Source organism: Lissotriton helveticus, chromosome 6 (genome assembly GCF_964261635.1).
Source record: "Lissotriton helveticus chromosome 6, aLisHel1.1, whole genome shotgun sequence".
Lineage (NCBI taxonomy): Eukaryota > Metazoa > Chordata > Amphibia > Caudata > Salamandridae > Lissotriton > Lissotriton helveticus.
Window position 1 is genome coordinate 977,328,289 of NC_136067.1, and position 15,256 is coordinate 977,343,544.

Below are 15,256 nucleotides of genomic sequence, written 5' to 3' on the forward strand. Positions count from 1 at the left end.
GTACTACCTATGCATTGTTCCAATCAGTCAGGCACTACCCCTGCATTCCTCCATGTACCAAGTCAACACCTGTGCATTCCTCCAATCACGCAGGTATTACCCTTGCACTCATACGATCACCCAGGCATTACCTATGCAGCTCTTCAATCACTCAGTCAGTACCCTTGTGCTCCTCCAATCACCCAGGCACTAGCCATGCACTCATGCAATCACCCAGGCATTACCAATGCAGTTCTTCAGTCACTCAGGTAGTACTCATGAAGTCCTCTATTTCATAGGCACTACCCCTGCATTCATGTAATCCCTCAGGCACTATCCATGCAGTTATCCATGCTCTCAGTCATGACTTGTGCACTCATTCCATTTACCGATGCACTCATCAAATCACTCAGGCAGTACTTATGCACTCATATAATCAGCCAGTTCCTATTCATCCTCTTCTGTAATTGCCCAGCTAGTATTCTTGCACTCATTCAAACACCTAGACACTACTGTTGCACTCATTCATTCATGTAGGCACTACTTATACCCTCATTGATGCATTCAGGGACTATTCATGCACTTATCCATGTACACAATCTCTACGACTGCACTTATGCAACCAGTCAATCAGTATCCAATCTCTCCTCCAATTATACAGACATTACCCTTGCACTCATCCAATCACCCAGGCACTACCCATGGAGTCATGCAATCACTCAGACACTCCCATCATATATCTTAACTGTAAGTGTTAACATATTGCGGGAACCATTAATACACATTTCTGTACCTTTTGGTAGCAACATCATATATTAAAGTAATAAACAAATGGATGTATACTTATAAGTCTAGCATCTTCAGATGCATATTATGTATCAGAATATATGTGCAAGTAGAGATATACCTTAGTTAGACCACCATGCAGACCTTAAAACTTGACAGATTGCTTATCACATTTGAAGCAAATAATGAAAATGATGTGGTATACTTGAAGTATAGCTTTCCGCAGACTCATGCAAAGTAGCGTTATAACTGATTCTTATCTTAATATGCCTTAAACCTCATTTTTGTGCTGCTGCTTCATTGTTCTATATTTACATAGGATGTTGGCACTGGTCAAATATATTTATATTACGGCGATCTTTCATATGTCTCTGGTGTAAGTCTCATCATCTTCTTAAAAGCATTCATGCATATGTCTGTACCTTTAGTTAGTAGCATCATATACCAAAGAAACATACAAATAGATGTATACCTGTGTTTTATATGTGTAGTATATTCAGATCTATAAGACATACCACATTACACATGCGAGTTCATACATATCTCAACAGAAGACCTTGAAGACCTTAAAACTTGAGAGAGAACCCCTCATATTTCAAAGAGACACTTAGATTTATTTAGTGAACTTCAAGTAAACTTTTCCAGAGAGTCTTACAAAGTATCATAATCACTAATTTGTTAATTAACATATGTTAATTATTACCTTTCAGTCGCGCTGCTTTACCATTTTACTAGTAGTTAAGTATTGAACTTAGTCAAAATAAATAAGAAGTAAGAGAAGTGCAGACAGAAGTAACAGAGGTGCAGAAGGGAGCAGGAGAAGTGCACAAACAGGCAACAGGAGAGCAGAAAGACACAAGAGCAGTGCAGAAAGAACCAACAGAGGTGCAGAGGAGGCAAGAGGGGTAGAGAAGGAGCCAATGGAGGCATTGACATTTGCAAGAGAGGTGTAGAAAGAAGCAACAGAGGTGCAGAAGGAGACAATACAACTGCAGAAAGAGGCAAAACAGTTGCAGAAATATTCAAGAGAGGTGCAGAAAAAGGGAACAGGGGAGCAGAAATAGACAAGAGAAATGCAGAAAGTGGGAAGAAGGATGTAGAAAGAGGCATGAGGGGTGCATAATTTGTAACTGAAGTGCAGAAAGAAGCAGGAGTAGTGGACAAAGAAGTAGGAGAGGTACAGAAAAAGACAATTATGGTATAGAAAGAGGCTAGAGAAGTACAGAAGTAAGCAACAGAGGTGTGGAAAGAGTCAAGAGGGGTACAGGAAGAGGCAAGAGAGTTGCAGAAGATGTGCATAAAGAAGGAAGAGCAGTAGAGAAAGAACCAATAGAGGTGTAGAAGTAGGCAAGAGGGGTGTAGAAATGTGCACAAGATACGCAGAAATAAGCAAGAACATTGCAGAAAGAAACAACAAAAATGCAGAAAGAGGCAATTATGCTGGAGGAGAAGGCAAGAGTAGTGTAGAAAGAAGCAAAAGAAGTACAGAAAGAGGCAAAGGGGGTGCAGAAAGAGGCAACAGATGTGCACAAAGAGGGAAGAACGGTGTGAAGAGAGGCAACAGGAATACAGAAAGAAGCAACAAAGGTACCAAAGGAGGGACGGGACCTACCGAAAGAGGCAAAAGAGTTACAGATACAGGTAAGAAAGGTGCAGAAAGAGGCAAGAGAGGTAGAGAAAGAGAGAAAGAAAGAGAGAAGAAGGGTGCAGAAATAGGCAAAAGAGGTGCATAAAGAAGGAAGAGCAGTACAGAAAGAACCAACAGAGGTGTAGAAGTAGGAAAGAGTGGCAGAGCAATTTATATGAGTTGTGCAGAAAGAAACAAGAGCATTGCGGAAAGAAAAAACAAAAATGCAGAAAGAGGCAAGAAGGCTGTAGAAGGAGGCAAGAGTAGTGTAGAAAGAAGCAAAATAAGTGCAGAAAGAGGCAGGAGGGGTGCCGAAAGAAGCAAGAAAGGTGCACAAATAGGGGAGAAGGGTGTAGAAGAGGCAACAGGGGTACAGAAATAAGAAAGAGAGATGCAAAAAGAAGCAAGAGAAGTACAGAAAGAGGGAAGAAGAATGTAAAAAGCGGCAACAGGGGTGCAGAGGGAGTAACAGGAGCGTAGGAAGAAGCAAGAGAAGTACAGAAAGAAGGAAGAGAGGTACAGAAAGAGGCAAGTGGGCTAGAGAAAGAGGCAAAAGAAGTACAGAAGAGTAAGAGAGGTGAAAACAGAGGCAAGAGCGGTACAGAAAGAGGGATGAAGGGTACAGAAAGAAGCAAGAGGGGTATTTAAAGAAGCAAGAGTAGTATAGAAAGAACCAACAGAGGTGCAGAAGGGATAAAGAGGTATACTGAAAGAAGCAAGAGGAGTGTCAAAATTTACAAGAGAGGGAAAATAGAAGCAAGCTTAACGCAGACAGAATCAACAGAGGTACACAAACAGACAAGAGGGGCGCAGAAAAGTGAACAGGGGTGCAGAAAGAGACGAGAGGTGGAGAAACAGGCAAGCGAAGTACAGAAAGAAGCAACAGAGGTACAAAAAGAGGCAAGAGGGGTATCGAAAGAGGGAAGAGAGGTGCGGAAAGGGCAAGAGGGGTGTTTAAAGAAGCAAGGTACTCTAAATGCAAAGGGTTTTTAGTCAGGAAAGGGTGCACTGCCAAATGTGGACGCAATGAGTTTTACAATTCTCAGGTGAGGATGTGGTGCAGTGGGGCGAGGGAATATGTCCTATAACCCCCCAATGGTGTGTTGGCAAAAAGCCTAGACACTAAAAAGTCGCAACAGGATGCCCTTGCACACAACAATTATATGTAACACAATGTGTCAACAGTGGACACATATACATTTACAAAGAACAATAAAGCCTGAGGAAAAACAAACAAATAACTCTTCAACTTGTACGTGAGCGATTCAGTGTTTAATGTTCTTTAAAGCTAACCAGCTGACAATTGTTTCGTCGCAAATGGGATTGTATTCCTGTGACTCCTCAGGGCTATGAAAGAACAAAAAGTCTCTATGGAAGTCGCTCCGCCGGTGTTAATTCCAACCTGGCAGGGCCCGGGACTTTCAACTCACTCCTGTGAAAGGGCAATCTGTTTTTAAAACACTTCTCCATGAAGACACTAAGAAAACTTTTGGAAATATTGGAAATGTCAACATTTGGTCTTATTTTGAATAAAAATAACTTATTAAGAATCTGCAACAAGCAAGTGATGAACATTATGGAAACATTCTTCAAGATATAAGAATTGATGTTTTAACAAAACATGGAAAAGAAACTTTACAAAGTCGACTTTTAATGAACTTATTTCCAAATGAAAACATAGCACCAGAAATATTATACAAAGAAATTGGAGAAAAGAAGTCTATATTTTGCCTAATGCATACTATTGTAAGTAGTAAACAACGCTCTGTATTTGAAAACCTTTATTCAGAAAGATCATAACATGACATCCATAACCCTGCCAATCAGTCACTGACGGGAGCGCGACTTAGAACGTTGACATACAGGGTGATGGGTCAGCCCAACTGGGGCATAACAGAGGGGTCGGACTGTACCAACTTACTAGTTCAGCTAGATACAACACATCTCCTACCCCATAATAGCACTACACATTTCCTGCTTTCTGAAAGAAGCTGCCAGGATGATAGCAACAGAGGAAATTCTGGTATACCCAGCAATTGAATATCTCAATGGCACAGATCTAAGAACCAGGATTAGATTAGTACCAGGTCTATTATTTACTCGGGTTGCCCCGTAGATGGCCTCCGCTAGTGAGCTGAAAAGGTAAGATACCAACAATATGTTTCCTGAGTGTTTCCTCGCGTTGACCATGCTGTTACTAGCAAATATTTGATTGTCTACTTAAACATCTGAATTCATTATCTCAAATCTCCTAATCATGTGTACGATCTCCTGTAGGAGGTTATAAACTGGAACTCCTTATCCCTCCCTAAACTGAGAGACAAGCGGAGCCCTTATCCGATACAAAGTTGGAATTGGTCATGCATTGCAACCCTTAACATGACAACCCACAAACCGAGTAGAGACATCTTCTTTACCGCACTTATGCTTCACTTCCCAGGTATGTCCTCCGTTCCTAGGGGTAAGTAGCATATAGCTTACACTTCTTTTGCCACCCAAGGTCCTACACTCCCCTTTACAAAATTTCTCATAAAGAGATGGGTACCTAAACTGTCAACTTGCAAACTCCTTAGATTACTGCTATCCTTTCACTCTCAGTGCACCAGCACTGTTATATTTCCTTACGTTATCATAAATTTCAACCTAATGGACTAACTAGGGTTTTTGTAACTTCCTTAACTCACTTGTTCTCATGTGGTACCATTTCACACACGCCTTCCAAGTTCCTGCCCTGGATGATTATTTTCTTCCTTTCCTCCTTAATCTCTTCCTCCTGCTCTCCTGATTCCAATAAGATCTTGGGATCAACAAACATTTTCTCTTCTTCCTCCTCTACCTCTTGACTGGGGGCAGTACTTTCCCCCTTGGTGCTACTCTCCATAGCCATGAACATGTCCTCCTGTCTTATATACTCACTTTGAACTCCTTCAGAGTTTCCCTTTTCCACAATAGAATTCTCAAAGTACATCTTTCCTTTCTCACCTTTCTTCCCTACGTTACTCTCCCTTTTACTTGATATCACAACCGGTTCTTCACTAGTGGAATCAAGGATCATCCTTAGGTCTTTTTGTTGAGCCCATCCCAGTAAGTTTTGTCCATCACTTACCACAAGGACTTTCCCTAATGTGCTCCTTCCCTTAAAGGATAATTTCCCCATGAACATTCCTTCTAGTGGTATCCTCTCACCATTGTACCCAATAGGGCAAACATCAGGTTTCTCTAACCTTATGCCCCTTATTCCAGATTTTTCTTTGTACGTCTTTGAATTGATGAGGGTAAATTGAGAACAAGAATATGTAAACATTTCTATCATTTCACCTTCGAGATCAATTACGCATTTTGGTAGGTTTTTTCTTTTCTCAGAAACTTCATCCTTATTTTGAATGCATAACACAAACCTTCCTTCACACTCCTCTCCATTACTCACCATATTCACAGATTTACCTTTGGGATTATCTTTGCATGCTCTTTCAAAATGCCCTTTTCTGTTGCAATTTCTGCACATTGCCGACCTTGCCGTGCATCTGGTGCTATTTGCTAAATGTGTGGAACTACCACATCTAAAACATTTGAGTCTATCTTCTTCATTCAACTTCTCTTCCTTTAATTCTCTATGGGAGCCTCTGCCCTTTAAGTTCCTTACAGCATGCACTTCTCGGATACCCTCCCAGCTTCCACCAATTTCATTTACCTTACTTCCCTCAACTATATTCATTTCCTTCACACATTCTGCGGTGTGCTCTACGCTCTTAGCTAAGTCTATGGCATTTTTCAAATCAGGATTCCCTACCAACAACTTCTCCTGAATTTTTTTGTTGTTGGTGCATCTCACCAGCTGATCTCTTATCAGTGATTCTGTCAGATCATTGAACTCACAGGTGTTCGCTAATCCTCTCAAACAAGCTATATAGTTTCCTACCCTCTCGTTCTTCCCTTGCACCCTTCCATAAAACTTGTGCCTCTCCAACACTACATTTATTTTGTCTGCATATTGTAATTCTAGTTTCTTTAAGCTTTTTTCATAGACATCCAGGTCCTCAACTTCACCTACCCCTCCTTCCAACTCAGGTAGGCTGTCAAAAACTTTCCTTCCCTCCGTTCCTAGGTTTATCAGGAGTATGTTCTGCTTCCTGATAGCAGAAAACCCACTTGCTCCTATTGCTACCACATATGACTCAAAACCCTTTCTCCAATCCTTCCATGGCAGCACTGACTCTCCTTCCTCAGTTAAGAAAGGTGGCGGTTGATTCATGCTTGCTGCCGCCATTTCCAGGGTGACTTGCTAAGTAGAGAGATTTAACTCCCTATTGGTCGACACCTAACGTGCACAGCCTACTAGGGGTGAGTTGCACAATTTCCTGTACTTTGCTTACCACAAGGTAGGTCACTCCCCTAACACCTTCACTATTGTTTTGCTCAACACCACTTCAACCCCCCAGATACTGCAAATTTAAAGATTCAATTTACGTTTTTCAAATACATTTGTCATAGTGCTCATGAACAATTACTCCTGTCAACACTTAACTAGTGCCTCCCCACTCGTGTGATCGTCCACCATATGACAGTTCACCTGGTCTCTCACTTTATAAACTGCGCACTATCTTTTTTTTTTTTAAGAATGTTCTGCAAAGTCTACTACAATTTTCCCAATATGTTCTCGCTAGATATGCTTGCTCCTCTAGTCCGTTCTGTGAGGAATCTGCTGATGTAGATAGTAAGGTGTTTGTCGAATCTGTCACAACAGAACTCTTCCTCACGCAGTTGCACCCGGTCACCACCACACTTCAGGAGTGTTTCCAAGCCAGGAAACCCTCTCCGTGCACGGAAATGCCACACTTCTTCCCCCACAGGATACTTTCACTGTCGTTGAACCAGCCTTAGCTTCTTTCTTTCATTCAGCGATTCAGTCTCACTGTGGGGGTAACTTCCGTACTCATTTCACGTTGGCCTCCACTATCATATGCGATGCCTCCTCACCGTCTGTCACCCAACTGCCTACTTAACTTCACAACTGCACAGTTCATACAGGATCCTCCTTCTACTGCGACAGACGCTCCACTCTGTCGACTCACTCAGGCCTCTTCTTCCTTCTTCCACACTGAGGTTTCCCTCTCTCAGATTGCTTCTTCGCTCCTTCCCTCTGGCCTCCTACGTCGCAGAAAGTGCCGCCTCACAGACTTTCTCTCTGCTGTTTTACTCCACGTCACAGTGGCACCGTCCCTCACTGGATTCACTCCTACTCACTATTCCTTCACTTGTCATCTGCTCCAGACTTCACGATGACTCCTCTTTCCTCCGATTGCCTGCACCACGTCACCTTCTCACAGATGCTGCCAGTTACCATAAGGTTCTGCTCTGCGTATAACCTGCTGTCACCCAGTCACTTCAGATGCTCCGGCAACCGTGAGCACTTCTATTCCTTTATTTATTTGTAGTCACAAACGTGGTTCCCCTTGCACAATCACCGCCGATGTCCCAAGTAACTGCTCTCCCTATTCACGTGTAACTATGCTTGCTCCTTTATTTTCTCATTAACATTCTGGCCTTTTGCTTTTACTATATCGTTCAGTCAGTTGTGAGAGAAACTTCCGCTTTTAACTATTTTCCGCATGTAGGTATCGTTCATTACTCAATTGCCTCAGCTCCTGTCTCACTCTCCGTGCGCTTAACTTCTCGCCGATACTTTACTTATTAACACTGTGCATCACCTTCTGTCACCTCGTCACCTCAGATGGCGCCAACAACAGTGAGTACCTCTGATTTTATTTATTCCTTTCTTTCTTTCACAACAGAGGTTCCCCCTTGCCGATCAATTTCACTTCTTTCCCGCTAGTTCATCCACTGTGGGCATTCCTTTCGTGCAGTCACAGCTCGCCTGCTCACAGGTTTATTACTCGCAGCTGTTCACTCTTCCCAGCCTGCCGCTTCCCATTCACTTAATTTTCCTGTCATTCACTGCTCATCACGCCCGCAGCTCGTTTTTTTTTTCCGTCACCTCAACTTGCGCTGTCACACTGAGGGCACTTATCTTTTTTCTTTCAGTTGCTGCCCGACTCCACTGGCAGTTTATTTCCGTATCAGCTGTTTTCACCTTCCAGTCTGCCGGTTACTCAAACTCTTCTCTTTACTCCTTTTTTAGTCGTTCACTTTCACTTCAGTTGCTAGCTGGTTAGTTCTGCTCAGCCTCAGAATCACTTCTTGTCACCCTTCACTTCCGTATATTTACGTTACTTTTCTTCCTTCTTCCCACTGGTCCCGGGTAACAAATGGAGGGGATGTCGACGTTGGCCTCCTCCCAACGATCGTCGCCAGTATTGTAAGTAGTAAACAACGCTCTATATTTGAAAACCTTTATTCAGAAAGATCATAACATGACATCCATAACCCTGCCAGTCAGTCACTGACGGGAGCGCGACTTAGAACGTTGACATACAGGGTGATGGGTCAGCCCAACTGGGGCATAACAGAGGGGTCGGACTGTACCAACTTACTAGTTCAGCTAGATACAACACATACACTGCAAGAGTGTTCTAAATTTCATCAATAACTTTTGAAATTGGAAAAACAACCAATACTGAAATGGAAGCTATCGATAAAATGGAACACAAATGAGTTACTATTCTTCTCTCAGAGAAATTACAGTCAAAAATTGGATTCTTCGGAAAAGTCAGTGTCTATGACTGCAGGTTTAGAAAAGACTTTATATATATGTGTGTGAACTGTCGGGTACTTTTACCGCATTATTTGAATGTCGAAGAAGGTTTAGTAAATGGAGCAATGGGAAAAGTTGTTGATTTTGTAAACTTTCAGAACAGAGATGAAATTGAATTTTTGAAGATTAAATTTGATCAGATTGCAGATGTAAAACAGATTGAACGTTGTAGTGTTTGTTTTTTGCTTGTAAAATACTTATATGTTCAGATAAACCAGTTTCCTCTTTCTTTAGCAGATGCTTAACCATTCATAAATCTCAAGGTTTAAGTGTAGACAGTGCTTTGGTAAATATTGGAAGTACAGTGTTCAAAGAAGGCATGGCATACGTTGCATTGTCTTGAGTAAGAACATTATCTGGTTTGAATTTGATTGATTTTGATGAGAAAAAGATTAGTGCTGATGTAAATTGTGTAAGAGAGTACAATTGGTTAAGAAGACTTTGTGCCCCTTGCTTAGGGATATCCCGTATATGAGAAATGTGTAGTGTGTCCAAAACAAAAATATGACAAATATTCCACTGAGTTTCAAAAAAGAAAACAATTTAAGAGAATGATGAAACTGCAAAGAACATGAAAATGGACCCAGTTGATCAAATTGTAGGATACCAGTTAGAAAATAGTGCAGGTATCAACTGCAATGCTAATGTAATTGTGAATGATGTGTTTTATCTAGAATATCTTCATCATGAAATTATGGAAAATCGACCAAAAACGTGCTGTTCTTTAATACATTATATTTTTCAAAAGTTGGTAACTTATAGAACTAAAATCCATACTGCTTCTGGCATTCGGCATATTTTGGATATATGTACTGGTTCATCGCAATGAACACACAATATACAACAAGATGCCTAGTAATTTTAACGGTAGAAGCCTTTCATCCGCTATTGATTTCATGTTAGTCTCAAGCATCTGTGCAACATGGGTGCTTTCTATTAAGGTTGCGGATATTTCCATAAGTGACCATTTTCTGCTATGCTTATTGGTTAAATTGCCTATGTATAGGACTAAAAGGGCTGAAAAAATCAACCTGGTTATTGGCAATATAGAAATGATTAAAACTAATTGTTATTCTTTCGGGTGGGCTAAAGTGGATTTAGAAGTGTTATTAAAGCAATTCATTGGGAATTGTAAACCAGCCTTTGATGCTTGTTTGAGTGACCAAACGCCCTGTGAGGACATAGTGCAGTCGTTTGTTGACATCTCAAAAGAGGTTCGGAATCTATTATTTGTAAAACATCGTAATAAACCTAAGGATTCTCGGTGGGTTGATAAGAAATGTACTCAAGTGCATTCAAATCTGAAGTGCGAGTTACATAGGCACCCTAGATTCCCTAATAGCATCAAGTTGGCTAGACTGGAGTATAAAAAGGCCATTAAAGTGAGGAAAAGCGCTATGAGAGATGAAGCGTGGAAATCCCTCCACAGCGCAGCAAAACAGAAAGATAGTGCTGCTTTCAGTTGAGCTTGGTATGTCCGAGGAATCTTGGATCAAGCCCTTTTACAAGGTCTATGGCGACCAAGGAAAGCTTGTTTCGCACTCGCCTGGTACCCCTTTAGTACACATGGACAAGGTGAGAGTCACGCTGGAAGAAGTGAATAGAGCTCTTGCTCTCCGTCTGGGTGGTAACTAAGGCCCCCCTGACCTGACGGTGTACCAGTAGACTTGTTCAAATCCAACATTTCTATATGGGGCCTATATAGTAACTCAAGTTATTAACACAGGTTGCAAGACAAATTATTGCTAGGACATGGGTGAAATCGATTATTATACCGATATATAAGAAGGGAGACCGCCATGACCCCGGTTGCTATAGACCGATTTCCTTGCTTGACTCGATGGTCAAGGTAGCAGGACGCGTTATTTTAGAACGCTTGCAATACTGGGCAGAGGACACACATATATTATCTGATTTACAGTATGGCTTTGGGGAAGGGCTTGGCACTATTGAACAAAGCCGGAACCTAGCAATTATAATAGGAACGTATACTAAAGCTAAAAAGGGTAGCATATACCTAGCCTTCATGGACCTCACCGCAGCCTTTGATTCGGTCAGGCACAATAGATTATGGGAGATTCTTAAGGCTGCGGGGGTGGATCAACATATAATCGCTTTTCCACAGCATCTATATAGCAGAGCTACTGCTAGCATGTGCTATGGCATGGGTGGTGAGCGCTCTAAAGCCTTCCCTATCAAGAGAGGGGTCAGGCAAGGCTTTGTGCTGGCCCCCTTCCTTTTTTAATCTAGATACCAAGGGATTGGGAGGAGCCCTACTAAAGGAGGGCCAAGACTATCCCAAAGTTAATTGGCGGTCTATCCCGGCTCTGCTGTATGTGGATGACGCCGTACTGATGGCGCGCACACAAATAGGCTTGCAGTGGGTCCTAGACAGTCGTAATAACTATATGAAGGATCTTGGACTAAGTATAAACATCTCTAAGGCGTATATTATGAGATGCGGCCATGGGACCCAGAGGTTGAGAGATATGTTTGTGGATGACAGGAAATTACCCTCGACTAAGAGTTTTTCCTATCTTGGCATTTTATTCAGCCACAACGATTCATGGGCCCAAACAATAACTAACAAAAAACTGACGTTTTCTAGGACAACTAGTGCACTTTCATCTTTTGCGAAGAAGTTGGGAAGGAAGCCTCCGGGTGAACTCCTTCAAATATATAAGGCCAAGTGCATTTCCAACACAATGTATGGGGTGTGGGGTTTTGTTAATTTCTCTGCACTCCAAACTGTGGAAAACTCCTTTCTGAGGTACATTCAATCCATTCCACCTAGCACCTCCTCTTATGCCTGTCACGAGGAGTTGGGTATCCCCTTTATTTCTAACCTCATCAAGTTGAAACCAATACTTTTATGGAATAGGCTTTGGAGTAAGGACCAGACCAAACTAATTAGGGAGATTTTTGGAAGATACTCTCAGACTGGAGGGGGCCTTTAAGATTCTTTGGGTTAGGTTTGTACAGGACGTCATGAATCATCGGGTCACCCAGAATACTTCACTAACCCGAGAGCCTTGCTGGCGACTACCTGAAAGACCTTAAAGAAAGAGGGTCTTGTAATATTGGGCTTTATAACAATGTCTGAAGAAATTCTAAAGCCTAGCCTCATGCAACATCAATTAACGCTCACTACCTTGGGAATGGAGCAATATTTATCATTTGTACCCCGTGGGTTTGATAGGTTGCTTTTAACAAGATTTAGATTGGGCAATTTCCACAGATTGGTGACATTCACAAAAATGAACAGTTCATCACGTAAGTTGATACTCTGCCCTTGTGATAAACGATCTGAGCAATCCACCATCCATTTAGTCCCTTTCTGTAAATTTTATGTAGAGTTGAGGAAAGTATGGATAATAACACTTTTAAAACAACAGGGGTTGAGGCAATGCCGCTCAGCTTTAATTCGATAGTAGTTACTGGAGCACGAACATGTAGCATGGTGGTTATCAATGTTCCTGAAGAAGGTGCTTCAATTGTGATTTGCCTATTTTATTAACTTGTGTAGTTCTAAATGCAATTTTACCTGTATGTTTAGGTTCTTTTATGATTGTTAAATAAAACAGTCGAACAAAGCTTTCCTTGACTTGACTTGACAACTAGATGCACAAGAATTTCTTATGTTTGTGATTGGAATATTGGAAGATGAAGGAATAGAAATTGAAAATTTGTTTGGACTAAGTTACAGATGGGATCAAGAATGTGAAGAGTTTTCATTTTCGTCTACTACTGAAATAGAAACGGAACGATTTATATAGTTATCTATACCAGATTGCATATCAGTGTCTTTTAATAAATTAGTAAAAACAGCTAATCAAGATATGAAATGTTCTCATTGTAAATCAGAAATGTTGTCAACATTAACCATAGAAAAATTTGGACAATATGTCATTTTAATGCTACACGTTTGGGCCAAATCAAGTATCAATTTCAGGAAGAACCTTTAAAGCAGTGGCTATTATTTTCCATGATGGACCTACTTCAACATATATACATTATACTGTGTGTTTAAAGTACAATAAAGGATGGACAAATTGCAATGATGCCCTTGTGGAATTCAAATATAGGTTGCCTTACGAATTCCCAAATTCATATGTGATATTTTTGATGACAAAGTTTTGAAAACTTCATTCGGCCTATCGGGAAGATGTGAACACGAATTAATGAGTTTATTTTGGATATTTTCAATGGAAATGGATTTGGAAACATTATTCAGCCTATTGGAAAGATGTTAACAATTACTGTTTGGATTATTGTTTGTGCTAATTCTTATTGCATTTTAAAAATTGTGTTTGAAAGAAGTAGTTTATACATTTGATCTTTATATTATGCGCGATTTAAATGAGAGTGTATATTTTACAAAATGTAGTTGAGAGAAATAAAAGACTTAATGTAGTTGAAGAATGTAATTCTAGAAACTGTAGATAGGTAAACAGGTAGTTACACTTGTTGTAAATATTTTGAATGCAGAATTGTTTTTTTTTCCAGTCTCATTGATTGTTCTTTTCCCCCTCTGTTGTATGATGATCTACACTGAAATCACTGTGTACGGTGAAATTCAGTAGAATCTAAGAACAGCAAAAAAGGAAAATTGAATATGTTATTTGATACTAAAATTATGTTGTGTTCTTAACACTATAATATTATATGCAACAACAGTTTCTCTTCTTTTTTTTACAAAACGTAATGCTAAAGTTTGAAAAGATTTTAAATACAGTTTACAACAAATCTACTGTAAAATTGTTCCACTGAGTTTTGTATATACATTAGTAAAAAAGGTAAGATTAAATAATGTAATAAGCATGATAATGTAAGCAAATGTTTACAGTCACTTTTACTGGGCTCATCCATTTTTTCAAACACTATGCATGTACTCATCTAAACATTTAGGCACTATTCCTATACTCCTCCAGTCACCCAGGCACTATCTGTGCACTTCTCCAATCACCTAGCCAGTACTCATACACTCATAATATCACCCAGACACTACCTATGCACTCCTCCAATTACTCAGGCACTACCTATACCACTCATGCAATCAGCTACACATTACCCTTACACTCCTGCAATCACCCAGATATTACCTATACACTTCTCCAATCCCCCAAACATTACCCCTGCACTCATGCAATCACCCAGATACTACCCTTGCACCTAGGCACTACCACTACACCTATGCAACCACCCAGACATTATCCCTATACTCATGCAATCATCCAAACATTACTCCTGCACTCATGCATATCACCTAAACATTACCCATATACTCCTTCAATCACTCAGGCCCTTACCATATACCTATAAAATCCACCAAGGCACTACATATGCCGTCCTCTAATCACCCAGGCTCTACTTCTGCACTCATGCAATCACCCATGTATTACCTATGGATTCCTCCAATCACCAAGGTGCTACCCCCACACTCATGCAATAAGCTACACATTACCCCTATACTAATGCAATCACCAAAGCATTAGCTGTGCACTGGCCCCATCACCCATGGATTACCCTTGCACTCATTCAATCACCCAGGCAGTATCTATGTACTCTCAATCTCTCAGTCCATACCCATGCACTTATCAGACCCTCCAGCTTATCGCGATTTCGCGATTTGCAAAAAAATCGCGAAATCGGCCGATCTGCTGAAATGCCGCGATATTTGGGCAAAAGCCCGCGAAATTTGCCGTTTCCGCCGTCGCCGCCGTAAGGAGCGAGTGGAGGTCGAGGACGGCGGCCGAGAGAGGGAGAAGACCAGCAAGAAGCGGCAGCGACACACACACGAAGACTCTTCCTCTTCTCCAGAGACCAGGGAAGCGGACTCGGAGCAGGAGAACAGCCGGCCGGCGAACACAGACAGGAGAAGGTACGTCCGTCCCTGCCAGGATCCCGTTAGCAGGGAACAAGAAGGTGTTCGGAAGTCATTTCCGACCCTCAGCAATACTAAAATAAAAGATTAATGTCCCCCGAGGCCCGAGCTGCGGGATGAAGGCGGCCCTGAGCTGGAATGAAAGTCTGAGCGCCTCGGATCGCTGCATTCCTCCCTCATGAACCTGTCTGCGGTGTGCGTCCTCCCCAGGCTGGGCTTGAGGCTGAGGCAGGCCAGGCCACGGCCCGGGGAGGGCCAGGCTTTCACT